This window comes from Gymnogyps californianus, chromosome 2 (assembly GCF_018139145.2).
Source record: "Gymnogyps californianus isolate 813 chromosome 2, ASM1813914v2, whole genome shotgun sequence".
Lineage (NCBI taxonomy): Eukaryota > Metazoa > Chordata > Aves > Accipitriformes > Cathartidae > Gymnogyps > Gymnogyps californianus.
The window spans coordinates 97895200-97916857 of NC_059472.1; the positions used below are offsets into that span (position 1 = coordinate 97895200).

Below are 21658 nucleotides of genomic sequence, written 5' to 3' on the forward strand. Positions count from 1 at the left end.
TGCAGTCCTTCACGAACTGCTCCAGCGTGGGCTTCCCCACGGCCTTCTCCAGGCCCAGCCACCTGCTCCGGCGTGGGGTCCTCCACGGGCTGCAGGGGAATCTCTGTTCCACCATTAACCTCCATGGGCTGTGGGGGGGACAGCCTGCCGTCACACCACGGGCTGTCAGGGGAATCTCTGCTCCGGCACACCTCCTCCCTCTCCTTCTTTGCTGACCTCGGTGTCTGCATGGTTGTTTCTCTCACATCCCACTTCTCTCTCTGCTGCAGGTTTTTTTTCAGCAGCCTTTTTCCCCTTCTTAAATATGTTATCCCAGAGGTGCTACCACCGTCGCTGATGGGCTCAGCCTTGGCCAGAGGTGGGTCTGAGTTGGAGCCGGGGAAGCTTCTAGCAGCTTCTCACCGCAGCCACCCCTGTAGCCCCTCCCCCGCTACCAAAACCCCACCACACAAACCCAACACAGAGGGCCTTTGACGTTTGTAGCACCTCTGTGAACTTTTGGGCTTTAGTACTTGCCCACAGAATATGCACAGAAAAATAGGAAAGCTCCATCTCCATTTCACAGGGACCAGACTGTTGCCTTCACTCAGCTGGGTGCAGTGCAGCCACAATGGTCCACATAAAATGATAACTGCATTTGAAATCACACGCTCAGAAAACTGGAACAAATGGGAGCAATCTGTCAGTTTACCATGCACACGTTGCCATAGGCCTGTTGTTCATAACTGTCTCCCCATTTTCTTCTCTCTGCTACGCATGGAAGTTCTGCTTCATTGCATGGAGTCCTGCGTAGGTTTTCAAATTTGATCCTGGAAGGCTTCCAAGGAAATGGCCTTCACGATTTCTGAGATGGGGCCTTCTTTATGATGATGATCGCACGCAAGTGCATTTCACAGAAGCAGTGAAACTGTCAAGCCATAGAAGGAAGCTTCTGGACACAGGACTTTCCCAGAAGCTGTATCTAGACTGAGGAAATGTATTTCTGCAATGAATAAGATGTCTGTAGACATCATCGCTTTCAGAAAATGTCAAACTCCCTCTGTAAGTGATAGAAACACACAAGTGCATGTGTAGCCCCTACAGGATTAATCAAGCTCTTTCTCCTATGGGGTGTTAAGGAAGGAAAAGTGGGAGAGATTATGGATGCTATTTTTACATGCTTGGGAGCTGCTAAGCGATTATAATAATGGGAGTCATAAATTACTTCACCAATGCATTTGGAGATGAGACAGTGAACTGACTCCTTGGAGAAATACAGGATAGGTATTCTGAATGGCAGATGCTGCAGAGGAGAGGGCTCAGGCACTGGGAAAGGGAGACTGTATGGATGAAACTGGATTTCTGTTCTGCTCCCCCACTTTAATTCATTTGTGGTGCAAGCCAAGCAGGCACTGCATTTGCAATCTGCAAGTTTGGTGAAAGCCTTTGCACCTGCTACCTGAAGGATGGTTCAGCAAAAGAAATTCAAAAGTTTTATTCAGTGGATTCTTTTTTTCTTTTGCTGTTCCCAAAAAAGAAGCTCATTCATATGCACTTGACGGTGAGAGGTAAATTTTCAGTGCAGTGCAAGGTGACTTAACCACATGATTCCCAGGAACAGTAGCAGGAATGCTGCAGCAAAATCCTCATGCCAAGGCATGTGAAAATGTCTGTAGATGAATCCACTGCCCTGTGGCAATGGGAATCCTGGTCAATGAATTTTGTGCTGAGTGCTGAAACAAATACAATCCATGCCACAAATCTCCTGTCTGCAGCACTGTGATTCTCTTTGAGATTCTGTGCAGACTTCTTCCTGGTGCATTGCATTAATATTAAATTAACAACACACTACTCACATGGAACTTACATTCTAAAAAAAGCTCACATTATGCTGTAAGCCTTTTATTACAAAATAATAGCAGTCGTGAGATTAAAGTTTGTTCATACACTTTTCTATGGAACATCTGTACATTTTTTATGGAGGATAAAAGCTACGTTCCATGTGTAGCTTAGTCATATGAATATAGATAATGAGTAGTTTATTGAATTTCCTTTTAGATTTTACCATTCGCTTATATTCATATAAAGCATGCAAAACATACCAGATTTTTGTAAGTGGTGCTTTCTTTTCAGAAGCACTAATTTCTCTGTCAGTGTTCTGCAGAGGATGTGACCTGATATGAAAAGGACCTATTCCTCTAGGATTTAGCTTGTAGCTACAGGCATAAATCAGAGATTCTCTGAAGTGGATTGTAATCCACACTGGAGAGAATAAAGAGAAATCAGTAGGTCCATATGGAGCAGGACCTTGAAAAGCTTTATGAGGACCACATTCACTGGAATAGTTACCCAGCATCCAAGCCATGGAAGCCCACACAGGCTTCAAAACCAAAATATTTCAGGGCTTTTGTGGCCTTCCATGATGTGGAAGCTGGACAGAATTTTTATTGAATCTGGCCCTAAATAAGCGAAAGAATTTTGTAATCAGTGCATGGTTTAACAGGAAACCAGAAAAATTCTTTTAATATTGGAGTGATATGGTGGGAAAGCTTAGCCCTAGATACAGTCCTGGCTGCTGAGCTCAAAAGAAATTTGCCTGCAAGCAAAACTAGCTGGGAGTACAGCAAACTCCTAATTAACCTGAATGGGAAAAAGGTATGTATTGGAATCTCAGTTTTTTACTGCATATATAAGCCATACCTTACTTTTCAAATGCTGACCCTCCACCCCACAAAAATGTTTTCAATACCTTAAATAGACTCAATCCTTGAATGCTGATCCCCCTCCTCTTCTTCCCATCTTGTAGAAGCACTTTCAATTATTGGTGGAGAACTCTGGATACAGTGCCAGAACTCCTTAATGCCATTCCAGGTGTCAAACAGCAGGGACTATTAGAAAGCAATATGTAGCAATCCTCAGCCCTGATGGTATTTCAGCATTACGCCTAGATCCTGGAACAGTTGCCTGCTGTATTGCCAAAAGTCTTAGAGATTAAAGCTTTGGTAGTATTGATATGAAACAGGCAAATAAGTGACTGCTGCATGATGGTCTAGATTCAAAGGGACTACATTATGTTATGCCGTGAACTTGAAATCATCCCAGTGTTCTCCAGTGAGCCTTGTGCCATGGCAGTCAGCAGCAATTGCATTTTCTCACCTTGAAATTTTGTTTTCTTGTTTTAGATGCAGAGATTTGGGTAGTGTTAAAAAATGTCCAAAGGGGCATTGACCAACATCTGAGAGCATTGTGGAGATCCAGATAAGTGGACAGGGCTCATTTGGGGTCTGGATGAGTGGAGCTGAGCTTGTTCCTTTAGCTTCGGAGTATACCTGTAAGTGATGATGATTTCACCCAGAGCAGCATGTAAGCATTTCAATAAACAGGGTGTGCATTGTGTAGCAAAATCAAAGCTATGCAGTAATAACTACCCTGCAGGTAAATGGATGCTTTTTCCACAGCTGAATCCTTAGAGGGATGATGTAGTTTTTAGTCATTCATTGCCATGTGACTTATTAAAACAATTAACAGGCAAAAAAAGTGGTTATTTTGAGTGGTTTGGCGAAGGCTATTCAGAGTGAAGTTCAAGCAGAGTGAGTTTCTACCTCTGTTGGTAGCAAAGCATGTGAAGTGGCCAGGGCTGCGGTTCTCTTCTTAGCTCCCCTTCTAACTCACTGTTTGACCTTGGAAAAGTCCCCTGGCCGCTTTGGGTTTGCGATTCATTATGAACTTGAAACTCGTATCAGCTTCTCTAAAAGATTTGCGGGCTCTCCGGGCAAACCTGGGTCCAGCTCTGGGGTTGAGCCTGATGGGTTTATAATTTGAGCCCTGCGTACACGAGGTTTGAGGTTTTGACATGTAACCAGATGAAACATAATGGTTTCAGCTGAGTTTTGCTTTGAATTTTTGGGTTCAGCTGCACTCCTCACTTAAAGGGAAGGCCTGAAGGCGGTGAAGCTAACTGAAGAAACTGTCCACTGAGGGCTTCTAGGGGAAAACCAGATAGTTTCACTCAGTCTGATTTAAAATTAAACCCGTAGGTGTATGGTTTACTGTGGTTTTTATATTCAGTGCAATTGCCTGTACCCTGTTCCAGGAGGAGAATATAAGAGAGGCAGGTGTGTAACATTAAAAACCTGCAAGATGCCTTGGATGGAAGATCTCTGCAGACAAACCTGGAAACATTGTGAGTGACAACACAGATTTTCCCTTTCTGAATTTCCTTGCCTTGCCTCCATTTCCTCCTTCCCAACCACCCAAACAGTATAGTGCAAACAAAACTTGTAATGATTTTAACCGTGAGCTACCCCAAGACTTGCAGGACGGGTCTTTTAGATTTCCTGCCAGGTGGCAAATAGATACTTTGTTAGTCTGGTCACGGCCTTGGTCAAAATGCACCTCGTGTCCGTTGTCCAGGTTGCTGTGCTTGGGTCCTACTTTGCTAGACCTATGTGTCTCTGTCTGGCCTTGTAGCTGTGCTCTGGACCTGCAGATCTTTTTCAGGTCTGAAAAGCCAGCGGAGCCTGAAATCAGCTCTGGTCTGTCAGTGATTTAAACTCATTTCTGTGCTCTAGTCCTGTGGACACTCCAGCTTATAGCCCACGCCTTGACACACAGTTAACGTAGGTAGCTAAATAACGCAGGCTGAGCGGAAGAGGTTTCCGCAAACAACTGTTATTTTCTTAGGCAACAGATTTCAAGGGCATGAAGGCTGGATGAGCTCTGGGCTGTATCTGCACCACAAGCATGGAAGCAATTGCCAGTGCGGGATTTCGCTGGCTACCACGGGCTGTGTCCCAGCTTGGGTGAGACGCGGGTACTTGCCCCCGGCTCCCGTGCTGGAGGGACCCTCAGGGGCTGGGCTGGCTCAGGCCGGTGTCATCGCCCCGATTCGCACAGCAGTTGTGCAGGGGAAAGGAGCACAGGGCCTTCGGGGCTGGCCGGCTCATGGGGATGTAGCCAGCTGCTCCCCAGCACTCAGGGAGAAAATTCGGAGGGCAGAGTCTGGCACCGCGTTGTGTAACTTTATTTTAAAGAACTAACTGTGATTTTTATATGGAGCATTTGTGTGCCAAAAATACAGCTCTTTTTATTTAGTGAAGTATCCTTTGGAAAACTGTAAAATCATGACAGGTTTTCATATTTATTTTACATTCAGTTCAGGATTATACACGATCAGCTTTAGGGCCTTGTAGGAGCCAAGAGAATATAAAGGTTGTCAGAAAATTGGAGGCTTTATACCAGGCTGTTCTGATTTAACTGGCAGACCATTTAAAGTTACTGAGATTTGGGGAGAAGCAGAGCTTTTCAGAAATGTCAGTCTTCTGAGGAGAGTGCTGCAGTTTCTGACTGGCCTCAGCACCGGCAGGAGAACGACAGCAGCATCTTTAAGCTATATTTTGTTATTATTGTTCAGAAGTTTCCTCCTTTCTGAATAGATAAGTTTCCCCCAAAGATGTAGTAGCATCTGGGCTTTCTTGCAGCTGAGTTTAAAGCCGCCTGGTTCCTCGAAATGAAGTGACAGCTTTTAGTCTTCCACAGGAACGTGTGAATGTATTCAGGTTCATTTATAACATACAGAGAAGAAAATTGATATTAGGGGGGAAAGAAAAAAAAAATGAGGAAAGAGAAAAAAAAATCATTGAGGGCTTCATCTGCCCAGGCCGGGAAGTAGTATAATGCATCCACACACTTCAGTCCACGTGAGCAGAGTAGTAATGGGATACACACGCACACACATGCACACACACACACGCACGCACACAAGCTGGGATCCTTTTCAACCAGTCGAATTATTCCTTTGGTCAAAGGTATTTTTCTTAGTTCTAATAATAAACGCTGAAATCTGGGGTTAGTGCAACATACAAAGATAGCCTTTAATATACACAACGCGGGTTACGTCAAACTGTATCCAGTATACAATGACCACATTGTTTCGCTTCTTTTTTTTTGTTTCCACAAAAGTATAAAAGAGCATCATGCTACAGACAGCACATTCTAGTCTGAAGTGGAACTGGCAGAGGATTTCAATGGAAAGTTGATTTATTTCAAGGGATTATGGGAGTCCAGGGATAAAGCTGGCACCCGGCCACAGGGAGAGCCCTTGACCTAGAAGCAGGAACAGTTTTCAAAGCTGTACGTGTACATAACTGAGCAGAACACTTTAATTTAGTGCAGAGCATAACCTGAATTCCTTCTCTGAGGGAAGATGAAAGAAAGAAATTTTACTTCTTAGTAGGACATTGGAAGCTCTATCCAAAGCTCTTTGCCTATTTTACATCTTATTCTGCAGCATTGCAGGAAGCAATTGTTTGTGACAAAAGGCCACTTTCTTCCTGCTTAACTGGGAAAGCAAATTGAGCTGCCACTCATAAAACTGACTGGATACAGAATTAATTTGCTTTTCCTGATAGATGAAACAAGTTAACAGGCCACTGCAGGTTACTCTCTGAATCAACATATGAAACATAATTTCATTGTCTTTCCTCCCCCCTTCCTCTAGGCCTTGAGCGGTAATTATAAAGACTTCAAATCTCCCTAGTGACATCAGCTGGTTAAAAAAATTTGGATCACAGGAATAATGTAACCCAGAGCCTGCTTTCAGCAGCATTGTTCACACTCCAGAGAAGGTAATTCTATACAAAATATTCTTCTGTAACTATGCTCTATTAATTTTAGTGGTAGTTTTCAGTAAGCTTCACATTGGGATTCACATCATCTGGCCTATTCCTTAGTCAGAAGGTACAAAGCATAACAGCAACAGAACAAGTCTTTAAAACGATATTTTGGAGCATTTCATGAGGACCGTGTATTATATCAAACATGCCATAATAATTACATTTACTAAAACTTCCTCAGCAGTAATAGGCTTCTAGCTCAGCTGGCCTTGAAATCAATCATAAACTTCAGCCACCTAATTAAGTGCTTTATTCTGCAGCTCTTAGGCTGGCCAAACGTCCGCAGGCATCTGTAGGTATCTGACCTGAATCAAGGACTTTGGGTTTGAGCCCTGTGTTTCCAGACAGTGTGTCTGACTGATACTGCAAAACCGCAAAATGCCAGATGGTTTCAACATATTACATAGCTCCCTGTATGGGCATCCACTGACAGTGTGTGCCTTCCTGTAAAATTTCACATGCTGAAACAACTTCTTGCAGTGTGGAGACAACACTGCGCCTGAAAACAAAGATTTGACGACATTGGCGTTGCTCAGCCTCTTGTCAACTTCTGGTCTGGGAAAAATTTTCAGCTGTTCTAAAATTAGAGGATAACATAACGCTGGCTGGAATAGGGCATAGTCTGGGCAGGCTTCTTCATTATCAGCTTCCTTGTTGAACTTTAATCCTTATTTTATGACCCTTCCGCTGTTTTGGGTTTAGCTTGCATCATGGGCACAAACTGCCCATCGTGGCAGATTTGCACGGTGATTTTGCTGTGTGCATTAAAATGAGAATAATGGATTAATTTCACTTGTCAGCTATAACGAGTGGGGACTGAGGGGCCTTTCCACCACCCAACCTGCGGCTGCGTTGGATCCCATGTGGGAGGCTTGCGGTCTCAGGGGCCAGGGCCAGGGAAAGTGGTCCTTTTGCTATGTCACCTAAAGTAATCTTGACTGAGACTGCCAGGTCCCCTTGCATGCTAACTGGTCTGCTGGTTGCCTCATAACTCGCACACAAATACCCTGGATCTCTAGGGAAATGGGAAAGAGCTGCGGAGCCAGCTCTGTGCAATGGAGGGAGCCTCCTTCCTCAGTGTATTCATACACTCTCTTTTCAGGTTCTGGAGGGCAGGCCCGGACCCTTTGCATTTCCTGAGCTAAGTCTTTCAGTGCTGTGAAGTTCTTTGAGCACCCAAACTATGCCTCTGGGCATGCCCTGAACTAGCATTGGCAAAACTGATGGGGTTGGTGCCTGCTTCACTACTTAATCTGGGAAGGAGAAAGAAGTTAAATTTGGCTCTCAGAGGAGAGCCATTCGGTTAGTCCTGCTTCCTTAACGCATGCAGTCACGACCTAGATAAGGCAGCTTTACCCATGTGTACCTTTGTTTAGCTCTGGCATTTGGCATCTAGCACCAGGTAGTGTAGGAGATGCAGGCAGTGCAAATGCATAGGATAAAACCTGGCTGCATTTGTCATGCAGAGGAGTTTGAGACTCCCGCCCAGGAGCCCCATGAAATACAAGGGTATTAAATCCTGCCTGCAGGCGGCTGCCAGAGTCTTTTCTTGAGCATGCCTGTTTCTTCCAAAGCCGTAAGAATCAGGCCTTGCAAGCCTGATCCTGAATTGAGCGACACAGAAATGTCTCCCAGTGCGTGCTGAAGAACACAATGAACTGCTAACTCATTTTACCCCTTATGCAGCTGCATGGGCAGTGGCATGTATTTGGTAAGGCCAGATTTGTGCTCACCATCCCCACCATGATGTTCAGGAATCCCTGAGAGCCCAAGAGGCTACCATTATGGAGCAGGAACCACTGTGCTATGTAACACGGTGTACATCCCATTACCCATGCTCCCCCTAAGTCCTCCATGTCCTTTCTGAAGAAGTTTTAGATTTGAGATGTCACAAGTACTCCAGATGTTGCTGCAGATCTTGTAATCTAGGGTATTTGCCCTGAGCACATCCTTCTGGAGAACTTTGCGTTGGGATTTCATGAAGAGATAGGGAGGACAGGAGGAATGCATTTTCTTTAAAGGTTAAAAAAAACCCCATCTTTGTGCGTTGAATTCTTTTTGCAGCCAGGTTACCAGGGACAGAACGTAGCAGAAAGCTACACTTGAACTAATTTTCAGCTTATGTTGTAACTCCCCTCCTTGGCATTAGTACTAGTAAGTTTGTAATCAAATACATGGCAGCTGCACCACTGGGCCAACAAGGTCACTTTTAATTCACAGCCGTGTCTATGGTTTGGTGGGGAAAACATAATTATGAAATCCCTTGGGAAAGGACTGTCTTGATGTGGCCAGGCATCTTACCAGTAGTAAGTATTTATATTGCATCTTTTCTACCAATAGAAATTAATAAAAAGGAAGAATAGAAACACTTTCTGCTGCTTTTACATAGCAAGGAAACACGTAACTGATGTTACCATGTGTTGCTTATAATTACTCTCTTTGATATCTACTAATTATGGCAAAGAACAGGAGAACTCTAATGACAGTAGTGTTAACTGAATAAAATTTTAGTTACTTTAGCTTTAGTGAATAATTTGTCTTCCTCAACTTCATTTACTAATATCTTAGTTGACAAGACTCCCCATTCTGTGTATTCATTTTGTAGTTAGAAAGGGATTGTTTATAATTTACAGTTTGAGTGCTATTATTTTGCACTGTCAAAGAGCATCTGTTACAGTAGATAGCTCTTCATATGTTAGCGCCACAAAAAATAAAGCACACCAGCCATGTTAGCAGCCAGTTTATGAGCACCCTGCAGTGTTCAACTGTGTAAAGGTGAATTTCTTTTGAAAGGGCAGAATAAGTGAACTCTGTGCGGTCATCTACAGTGGGATGAGCTTGTGTTACCTGTGTAGGACTCATTCACACCAGCTGTGCGATCCAGATTCAACACTCTGGTTCTCTGGGTGGGGTAAAATCCAGGCTAAAATTTGTTTGTAGGCATTCAATTGTTACCTGATTATCACTTCAGGCATCCCAGGGTTTTAACCACAAGCTTTCCAGAAGATAGCCTATGTACTTTCTGCTTCTATAGGGCAACTTATAAGTAGACTGTAATTAGAAGAGCTGAATTAGATATAACCATGTGCAGGCAAACTCTAGCATAGCTTTCATGGTTGGCTTTGCCAGTACCGACAGGACCAAGCCATTCAAAGCACATTGGAATTAATGTTGTTCACCTTGTGACAAAACCCCAAACCCCTTCAATGAACCCTAGCAAGAGACCTGTCATGTTTACGGTTGGTTATGAAGCTTTACTTCTTTTATGCTTCATTATAAGTCTTTATTTCTGTTTGTTTGTTTGTTTGCCTACAGAGCACAGTAAAAGCAGTAGTTTATGAGGCTCCTTTTCAGCGTACCTTGGTGGAGAAGGCAAGCCAGGGCTCTCGACAGCACAGCTGGCACCAGGCAGCTCTCGTCTCATTCGCCCAAATGATACTGTACAAGGTTTTACCACTACTGGCAAGATCGTCACCCTTGTTCAGTCATGCTACAGGTTGGAACTCATAGATCATACCATCACTGCGAGTATTAGGCCTCTTTCTACAAAAAAATTAGTTGCATCCTCATAGATCAAATCAAATCATATCCTAACTGTAGGTGCATAACTGTGTTCAGCATGGGCTTCCTGTGCAGCTAAAACTGTAGCCTAGCCAGCCTTAATGGAGCTTTTTTTTTCAGAGTAAAGCCAATCATCTAAAGCCCAGAATACTCGTAGCTCACGTTCATCTCAGCTGTGGTTGTGGATGCTCATAATTTTAAGAAATCAGACCTTATGTTACCTGTTAGAGACCACACAGCTAGTCAGTGATGAGTGTTGTACTTTTTCCAGCTACTCATAGACTTGCAAAAGTATGAGGTTTAAAAGAACATGAAAAAATGACTTCAAATGTAATAAAGTTTAAATAACAAAGAATTGCACATTGCTAGTTACATCAAGCATTTATTGTTCCATTCTACTTCACATTTCCTTTGATCTATTTTTAAGTCATTGTAAACTTTGTTAAAATCCAAATTCCAGAATCTCCCCCCCAAAAGTGTCCTTTTGCCTTGGACTCACATTTTGAGAAGCCTATTTCTTTTGTGTTACTAAAATGCCAAGATTTTAATGGAATGCTTTATTAGGTTTCCAAATGCTTCTGGCCAATAACAAGCAAAGTTCAGCTCAGTAGTTTTAATCTCAGAAACATCAAATCTGTTTTCCCCGCATGTGAGAAGAGCCATGCAGCTCTTAAGAAGATTAAAGCTATAAATTCTAACATTACAGGAGCCAATGCTTTCACAGTCCAGATCAGGCCGGGTTATTTTATGCAAGTTTTTCCTCATGTGAATTTCCAAGACTACTGATAGCCTTCAGTTTTGCCTGGGCTTCCCTAGCCCCCCCCACCTTGTAACTCAGGTATGCTATTGCTAGAAGGTGAATACATTGCTTTTTCTTCTGTTCTGCCTCTCTCCTTTATTTTAATGTTAAGAGGCAAATTATATCATCTTCATTATCAGTGCAGCTCACAAAACCATCTGTTGCTCAAAGACATCAAGATCAGCAGTCAGCCACCCTCAAAATAAGCAGCTATAAATCTAGAGTGCCTATACTTTCTAAATGCAGAGAAGCTTTTACAATAATCTCCTGGACTTGCTGAGTAGCTGGTACAGTGCCCAAACACAAGTAAGTAAACTCAATTAGTAAAAATAGACATGATGTGGCCGTTCAATATATGGCATTTAAGCATGTGTGCTGCAAACCAGAACTGCTCGGTTCAAGTCCCAGAGACTCTGTTTTGTACATATGATTCAGTTATTTTCCTGGTTGCCAAATATCTTGTAAAAAACAATAGTAGTATTTTATTTTCACAAAGATGTAGTACTGCTGTCATTTACACAGGTGTAAATCTGGAGAAACTCAGCTGACTTGTTAGGACTCTGGATGTTCAGCAACTCTGAAAAATTACATTTTTCAGCTGATGCTTGAAAGCTAGTACGCAGACCAGCTTTAATGTTCATGTGTTTTATATATGCAGAATTACCTGGAATGTACTATTATAGGCAGATAAGAAACATTTGCAAGAAATAGATACTTTTTGGAGCTTTGTTCTGCATAACAGGGCAAGTCTGGGTACATAATTTGCAGCTTAAGACTTAAGGGAAAGTCTCCTTCTTTAGCCCCTTTAGCAATGTAGCAGACTACACCTCTTTTTTTATGGCAAGCTGATCAAAGTCAAATTATTCAAGCGCAAGTTCTCTGAGATCCCTGTGCTCCACTGCGTAACAGAAGGGCTTAGGTCTGGGTGTGGTGTTCTTGACCTTCTAGTCTTTTGTCTTCTTGGCCTGTTGTACTTCCTCTGTCTGCCCAGTTTTAGCCAGGAGAGCGATCTAAAGAGACCCTGTTTGTTTTCCGTGCACATTATGATAGGCTGCCATTGTGTAACGACATACAGTATGCAGGATAAAACACCCTGCTTATTATAGTGTAGTTAAAAGGCCTGTCACTATTTCCATTTCAAATTCCTATTTTCAGGAGTTTACTACTGAGCCGTAACAAATTGCAGGCAGGAAACTTGGCAGTCACATTCCCAGCCTAAGAGCAAATTCTTTTACCAACTTTAAATAAATAAATTAATTAATATTAATGGCATGTGCTCCCAGCATGCAAAATAAAGGAGGTTTTGTTATTGTTTTGTTTTGGTTTATCCTTGAAACAAAAGATGAAGATTAAGGAGAGTATTTACATACCAAGTGTCCCTATACAAGAGTTATACAACAGACTGGGAGCAGTGTTACCAAGTGATGGAGATGATTATCTGGTGGGCATTCCCAATGAGAGTGAGCTAATTCTCCTAACAGGAGTATCAATGTAGAAGGGATATTAATCAATGTATACAAGAAAAAGCTGGGAAGAGCAGAAGAGAGTTGTATATCACAAATACTTACAATGCCAGCAAACTATAGCTTGATAACCACGATGGGTGAGAGTGAAATTCTTTGGGGTTAGCTTAAAAGGAACAAACATCAAAACAAAACAAAACAGTAACACCGCAGAGTTGAAGAGTTTGAAGTGGAATAACTAATAGGTGAAACATTTTCATGTTAAATGTATTTTCAGTATATTTTAACAATCCAGATTTTAATTATACAGCCAGATATTCAGAGTTTGAAGTCCTGAAATAAGTAAAAAACAATTTTTAGTCTGTTGTCCAGATAGCAGAGATTTCAGGCTGGTAAATGCTCCTATCTTATCTTTCTGTTCACTGAAGATTTGAGCACTCTAAGGAATCTAGGAACTGGTGACCGCAAACTACATGCTACTAAGGGAAAGTGCTACTACAAGAGTAGCAGATTCAGAGGAAGCAACATACTGGAACTTAAGAAACCCAATGAACATTTTGGCTAGTAAGAAATATTAAAAATGCTAACATATAAGAAGATAGGTGAATCCTTGGAAAGCACAGTAAGTAGGGAATATCAGGTTACAGTTCAGAAGAAGAAGAATAAAAGGGGCTTGGTGGTTGTTGGAATTTCTTCTTTCATTTCATTTTTGGGAAATTATAATTTTTGTAGGTTAAAATAAGAAAATATTGTTATTTCACCTTTGGAGAAATCGACCTTTTTGCCCCACTGATTGTTTACTATTTCTGAAAAATCAGCTGGTCTCAAAAATGCAGTCTTTTGTCAGGAGATAACTGTCCTGAGAGATATGTCAAATAATGGAGTATTTGACTGCATCATTTACTGCAGACAACATAACCTGTGAGCCTATGTTGTAAACTGCCTGGGGAGGAAACTTGGCCTCATATAACTGATGTGAACATCTAGTTCAAGCAGGAAAGGGGCGTTGATCCTCACTTAGGGATCTGAGGGATTATTAGAATATAAACAAAGATTTTAGGAAATCACCAAAGGAATAATTGTCATGAGAAGGCTTTCATTTCAAGCTACATCACACAGATTTTGTGATCTCACTGGACAGACCTTAAATGTGTGGAAGGTTGAGATAAATGTGTCTTGGTTCAGATAAATGTTTTTAGAGGCCAGACCGTGTCTCCCGTACAAGTTGAGCCTTTTAGGGACTCTTACAGAGCCTGCAAGCTCCTCTTCTACAATTTTCAGGATGATCGCTACAAGGAACTCGAAGAAACTGTTCAACTTGGCAGTGACTTGCACTGAGCTAAAAGCTTCTGGGAGCATTCCTGGGAACCTCTGATACTCTGAAGAGACTCTAGCGAGAGACAGCGCTGAGGCTGGGATGCTTGCCCAGATTATAAACTATGCAGGAATTTCTGTACAGCTGATAAACCCTCTGCAGGACCCTGCGAAGTATATACATTTTTTAACAATACATACAGGCTCTCAGAAGTATCTTTGGGGCAGCAACCACTGGTATACAGTACTCACGAGCTCTGTCCCCTCTGCCCCCTCCTCCCACACTGGGCACATGCTTTGACTATGAGAATTATTTGAGGAATTGCTTGCCGTTTCCCACCCTCCCTGCTTCCCCCCCCGCTATACATTTTTAACCAGCAGAGGGAAACAGAGGGGCTCAAGAATTAGAGGACTTGTATATGATAGACAATGAAGACTCTGCGAGGAATATATCCTACTATATAAACTTTTAAAAAGGGCTGAAGCTGTAATGCAGCGAGGGAGACAAGGTCTCTTAAATATGGCTTCAGTTTGCAAGATTATAGGGGTGTATTAAAAAAAACATATGATTTGAGCTGTGTCTGGAGGTGGATCACTTTGGAGGTGAGGGAGGTGGTAGTGCCTCTATATGCATTTATCATGTTTACTTCTGGGCATAGTGTTACTGCTGGGGACAGACTGGCAAAAGGAGCAGTATTCAGAGAACAGCAGCAAAAGCGATTGTGGAGAGGCAGAGGTGATCTTGGCTGGGACTCTTTCTGGGCTAACCCGCCTTGCATTTACCAGCAGGCAAAGAGTGTTCATCTGTGCAGCTACTGCAGAGTAGCTGGTGTCCTGTAAATCCACACCCTTGACTGCCTCACCGTAACATGTTCATGAAGACACACCCTCAAGCACATAGCTAACTTTAAATGTATGATTCAGAATCATTAAGACAACAGGACAACTTGTACACCTTAAATCAGACACCAAGTTTACACACCTAGCTGAAGATGGGCCAAATAAGAGAAATGACTTAATATTTATGTCCTAAGAAATGAGATGTATCATGGAAAGGGGAGAGAAAGATTAAAGGGCAGGAAAACCATCTGGTAATCCCACTTTTGTAGCATGTCATATTTTTCAGACCTATTATGCATATAAGTGTGTGAAATAATCTCCTGAGGTTGGTGGGAGATGTCCCATCTCTTCAGATTTTTAACACCAGTGTGGGTTGGTTGACAGAGATAGTTTATGAAATAGGAAGGGTTTTAGTCAGTCTGTGTTGCCAAACAAGTATGAAAAAAATGTAGATAGAATAATGGGTTTATTTTTGTTTATATTAATACTGTTTTCCCTCGTCCTTGATATGTGGAATTGTTGCTTTTCTGAGTCCTTGGCTAAGCCTTGGGAAAAGAGAGTATTCCGTATCGCTTTAATAGTAGTAATACTTGTACTTCACTCTGTCACCACTGTTCCGCAAGATAAAAGGATAATTTTTACTATCCCTATTCTACAGGCAGAAGAACGGAGGGAGTGAGGATGTCACAGGACTAAGACCAAGACAGAGGGACTCAAAACCAGATTAGAATTGCAGCAGAAGCAGTGAAGTCTTTAACAGATCGGTTTGTGTAACAACCTTTCCAGCTTGGAAGAAGGATAATTTAGGGGGAATATGATAGATGTCTGCAAAGTTCTGGGTAGCATGGAGAGTATGGGTAGGGACTGGCCATTCTCTGTCTTGGTGCAAGAACTGGGAACACTGAATGAAGCAGGCAGGATGAGGTGGTTCTTCTTGCATCAGGGACTCAACCTGTGCAGTGTGACATAGCAGATTGTGGATGCTTACAGTTTACATGTGCTGATGGAGGAGACTGTACAAGTCTTGGGAGATAAATCCATTGAGAGTTATTAAATAGGCAGAAACGACATCCTGCTGAGGAAGTCCCTTAAGCTGAAAATAGTGGGAGGCTGGAGAGTATGTGGAGGAAGTAGTATATAATGCCTATGTCTCCTTAAGCATCTGCTTATGACCACTGTTGTCCTATGGCCACTGTGTCGCCATTCTTATGTCCTGTTGCGCAAAGATGAGAATATAAACTGTGAAAAATCTATAGTGAGGAACCATTTCAGAACTAGTATCTCTTGAGTAGGAACAGCTTGTCGTGAGATGGTCCTGCCCCCAGGTGTCCACTCCACTCTCTTGGCTATACTTGACCCCATGGCAGAACAATCTATGCAAGAGTGAGTCTATCCCTGTGACAGAACCTACACTTCACAAGGGTTTGAATTTTACGATTTTTGGAGAGGCCCCGTGGCAAAAGACACGTGCTTTGGGAGAAGGCTGAGGATGTGCTTTCAGCAGGCAGGTGTTTCTGGTGTACCTGGGTGCCCAGCTAAGTTCCTTTTGAGAAAACTGCTTTCACACTGTTGTGTTTTTCTTGTAATTGCTATGTGCCAGGGCTTCTAGAGCTTTGAACAGGTATCTTTCATTACCTTAAGTATAAATAAATGAATAATATCACATGAGGATGATACGAGAGCAGATGCAATGTAGGAAGACAGGTATGAATGGGAGCTCTCCTGTGGAAAAAGTGGGCAGGGTGAAAGAGAGAGACATGATATGACGTTTCAGCCAATACAGGAACAATTATTGCCTTTAGTAGAAAGGCCTCTGCTGAAGGCTAAAGAGAGAACATGAGGGTCTGGAAAATCTCTGAGGGAAAGATGCTGCCTCTGTGCAGTAAGAAGTCAAAGCGATGCCAGTCTAGTTATGAAATGGTCTGCACAAGCAGAAATAACTCTGATTTAAAGCAATATCCTACCTCAGGCTTCCTGTCACTTTTCCCAGGACTTTTTTTTTTTTTTTAAACGATGGCGTTTCAGGGTTCTTTGGACATATCCCTGTGACCTTGCAGAAGAAACAGGAAAAATACCCCCTCAGCTTATAATCGGATGGAAGGTAAATGTTTACCAGGTTCACCTAGGTTGTTGGTCAAAGCCTTGCAGGCTGAGGACTTCTTACCCTCCAGGCAATTCACTGTCATGCCTGCAGTCCATCTCTGCCTGAGGATTTTCCAATTGATCACAACTATGGATCAAATCTAAGGGGATACAGCAATTCCTTCATACCAAAATTATCCCACTTAAATTTTTGTTTGATGTTTATGCACCATTCAAAGTTGCCATTCCTATGCTGCAGGTGACTGCAGTTTTGTGGCGTATGATACCTTTTGAAAACAAAGAAATATAGCTCTTTTCTGTGTAAAAGATGCCTATATTTCAGGACTATTATGGTATTTCTGGTTAATACTGTGTTAGTTATTAGTTTTGTTTTTGACAGTACAGTGAAAATATAGATACAAAATAACTATGGTCTTGGACATAAAGCAACTTACACTTATCTCTGTCTTGAAACCAAGGCATGAGCCCAAATTTACCAGTATTGGCTGAATTTGGTAAACTTCAATTCTGAATTTGCATGAGAGCTTTGGGGCCAAGGCCCATGTGTATCATATTTTGCGATGAGGTAGACACAGTGAGGGTAGAAAATAGCTGTTATTCGTATGTTGCACTTTTTCTCAACAAACGATAAAGATTTTTAGCGTGTGAACAAAATGTGCAGGCCTGGAAGCAGGATTGAGCACATTGGCTCTGAAGGTCTGGTAGGTCAATGATCCATGAGGTAGGAAGGATTTGTTCAGTAGACCAGAACAGCTCGGTTGGGGCCATTAAAGGACTTAGGAGTCAAAAATCCATGTTTTCAATTCCTAGGTCTTTTCAAACAGGTAATCAGCATATTCTAGCCCATTCCCTTCCTCCCCTAAAAATGCATTGCATTTATCAAAATATGTATAGCATTGATCAGAGAGACTATAACAGGCTTTAGAAACCACACTGCCTTATATGCAGGTAAGACGCTTTAAGAAAGGTCAAGAATTATTTCCCAACCCTAAGTGTTTACACGATAGATGCTAATCTAATCTGTCTAGACCATAACGCCCTTAACAGACAGAAAAAAACCTGGCAAGTGAACTCCCAGATAAGTCTCTGTTCCAGGTATGATTTAAAGGGACAACACGTGTCTCTTACAAGGGCTTGTGGCCTCCGACTGCTCCCTGCTAGCAGCCTAGAGCCCTCTCCCAGAAAGCAGCCGGTGAATTCTCCTTAGGTCTGCACCGTCATTTTGGTTGAATGTTAATCCTTGTTAACAGCGCTGCCTTGACATCCCTGGAAACCAAGCATTTTCCACAGAGTAGAGCTTCCCCTCTGTGCCCTGCTGGCGTACTTTGACCCCAAGATGAAGCGATCACTTCTAGGAATAAGACGGCAGTTTAGTTTCCATTCGTGCTTGGCCCTTGTGCTTACACCAGCCATAGGGGTAACTGCAGTGTCAGAGGAGATATGTGGAGACCAGGACATGGATGGAGACCTCAGACAGCTTAAGATCACAGGCCATAAAGCACCTAACAGGTTGTAACAGTTATTACTTGAAAGGTGCCTAGACCAGTTAAGCACCTCTAGAGAAGGGCTTGGCACTTTTATTTTCCACTGGTCACTGCTGGAACAGCTTATGGGGCTAACTCTGGCTGTGGTCCATCCTGGTCTGGTCACTGATAGGTTAGCTGGTCTTCCTTCCAGATCAATGACCTGTAACTGACTGACAACTTATGCAAAAGACTAAATCAGTCTTGATTTTAAGACTTCAGAGAATTCATCAGTTTTCTTAATCCCTTGCTGAATTGCTTTCCCTGTTTTAAAAAAGCAACAACAACAACAAAAGCATCTTATTTCAGATCTGCATCTAAGGACCTATTGTTATTTTAAAGCTATTGAAGCTATTGTTATTTAAAGAGGAACTCGATTGCTTCTTTTAAAAAATCAAGGCAATGATAAAGTAAACATTTTTTTACCTAAATATCCCATACCTATACGATAACGCATGACAAATAATGATTTGTTCAGCGACCCTACAACCCATACCTAGCCACAGTGTGGTAAAATAAAGAAATTAACGGCAGCCTTTCCTTTGAATTCACTTGTAAAGGACCTCAGCATTTTCAACCATAAGATTTTTCTCTTTGAGTCACAGTGTAGTACTACATACTTGCTTAGTCTTCATGAATGCTTTGCTCTCATTTCACTAAATGTTAATTTGCATGAGATACTTGTGGCTTTAAAGAGACAGCACTGGCTCTCTGTGTCTACCAATCTAATTTCCTTCCATCTGAAAACAATCACAGAGTTCTGGAGAACATCATCAACATCCTTGTTCTGACAGGAGATACACTCATTTCTAAGTGAATACACAAAAAAGAAAGACGTTAGTCATATTTTATTATGTTCACACAAGTGGCACTTCAAGTTAAAGAATACATTCTAAATACATTATTGTTCAGATAGTATACATTTTTAACTTTCCTGAGGAAAGCATACCTTAATTAGTCAGCTGTAATCCAAATTATAGTTTCTCATTTGTTAAAGCTGTTAAAATACCTTAAATCAGCTGCATATGTCTGAAATAATAATGAAAATAACTGCATTAGCAAAAATTATCTGAATGTGAGAGGGCTATAAATAGATAGGAGGTGGATTGGACAGTCGGCATATTCTGAGTTGGAATAAAAACATCTTACTTAAGCCAAAAACATGGCAACCAATATTTTCTGTTATAAAAATATTTGAGATGAATTTAGTTTTTATGAAAGCTGCCTGAAACTGAAATGAATAGCAGAAGTTCTCTGTTTATTTACAAGCCAGTGTTAATACCTGAAGTGTAAAGCAAGGCACCTTATGAGCAATGACAACAAACCTTTGACTGTATTCAAAAATCCTTTTTGCCAGGGGACAAGAATGACTGTATGTTCATGCTCTCTCGGAGTAACCTCCACCTTGATAACGCTTGTCATTTGAGCAAATTGTATGACAGGTCTGTGAAGTGGATTACTACTGTCCACTAGAGGCTGTAATGAGACCAACAATGTCATTTTATGACAAATTGAAGACAGACTGTAATGATCAATAATTGTGAAATTACATTTCACACTCAATACATTGTCAATCACTGGATTTCCCTGAATGTGAATCTTTAAAAAAAATAAATCCAACTTCTTATGCCTCTTATTCTCCCATTTTTTGTAGATACTATTAATTGTATAGAACATGCAGTGTAGATGACACATTACAACTAGTGGGTTGAAAGACAGTTTCTTCTAGACAGTGCACATCTTGCACATCAAATTGATTAATATCTTTTGGTCAAGACTATATTCAGCTGGGAGTCATATCAGTTTCAGCACATCACCAGCAGTAAATAAAAATGCTTGAGTCGATGTGGGTTCTTGTGTCCCACTCACCACCGTGGTGTCAGAGCCCCTGTCCATACTGCGCTCAACCAGCTGACTAGCATCTGTCACGTATCTCTGCTCTCTTTCTCTCCCCACGGGCAGGAAGGTCTGCAATGGAAGCGTTTTGTTTTGGTAGTTTACTGTTACTTTCGTGTTCGCACCCCTCGCTATATGCCCTCCTCAGAGGGGGCAAGGTGATGGGGTTTAGGGTGGCTCTTAGCTGCTGTGAGAGTGCACTGCAGGTATTTGGGGTAGCCCTTGAGCAGGACCTGACCGCTTCAGTGCTGAGTTGCTTCTCTTTAATCCTGTTGTCTGAACTATCCTGGTGGCAGGTAGAATCATGTCTACTTTCCACAGCAAATTACTTTCTCTTCTGGCTTAGTTCTGCACTTCTGGGTCAATAAGCTGCACTGCCTTAATAGATACTGAGGGACTTCTGTCCCGGCCATTCAGCAAAGGTCACGTTCAGGTGCTGTTTCCCACCCCCTCTGCCTTCACCAGCACCTCCATATTTTGTGGTATTCTTTGTGGAGGGAATATATTGAGCCCCAGTGTAGGCCCTCAGCAGGGGAGCTGCAGAGGCACAAGGACGCCTTGTGACATGGTAGTATATCCTGTGTGTCAGGCAATGTCTGGGAGGCAAAGTCCCCTCATCTCTTGTCTGTTAATGCAACCAAGATATATCAAGTCAAAACGAAGGCGAGGAATGGCTTATGAACCTGACGTGGCTGGCGGCAGTTGTGGCACTTCCCAAAGCCATGGGTTAAGGCTGCCTGCTGGCTCAGGAAAACAATATTGCTTTGACTTACAATGGACTTACATTTTAGGGGTCTCTTTTCAACTCTGAAGCAGAAACATAGACAAAGATGTAAAAGCCTAAAGCCTGGAGCGTGGCAAAAAATGCGGGTCCTGTGGCAAACACCATAGCCACAGAGTGGAGGAATACACAAGCCTCTTACATGAGCCTGCTGCAGAAGGGAAAGTTGCCCAAAGCTTGCTTCAGCATGAATGTGGCTTCTCTTTCTCTGCGCGTGCCACACCTCTTGGCAAGGTGAACGTTTGAGAAGGAAAGATTCCTTTCTCCTGAGGTAACACTCTGTACAACTGGAATAAAAAAGGTGGCAGATGGGAGAATGCCGCGTACTCAGAATTGAACCCTGATGATGGGGTTGCAGCTTGGCTGGGGCTTCCCCTTGATTTTCAATAATCTCCAGTCTCTGTCTCTCTCCCTTCGTTCCTTTTATTAAAACAATGAACCTTGCATTAGCAGGGTGAAGACAATTCTGCTGTCTGCTTTGCTGCTGTAGATTCACTGTCTCGTAGTGCTGAGTGGCACGTTTGTCCAGACATCTTGGCCTGTTGCTGCTTCTGTCCCCAGACCACTCCTAGAACAGAAAATGATGTTGAATTTCATAGTGAACCTGAACTAAAGATGCAGAAGGTGCTGTGGTAAAAGATCCTTATGTTTCATAAAGCTAGTCTATGTTACAGTATCAACTCTAAATCAAGAGTACTGCAGCTGTAATGTTATTATTACGTTCT

The 21658-nt window shown here is 42.2% G+C and overlaps 1 protein-coding gene across 1 annotated transcript in view; it reads left to right on the forward strand.

The window, feature by feature from the left end:
• Window positions 1-21658, forward strand: part of ATXN1 (ataxin 1) — a 351291-nt gene that overhangs the window by 104765 nt on the left and 224868 nt on the right. The gene's annotated exons all lie outside the window — the stretch shown is intronic.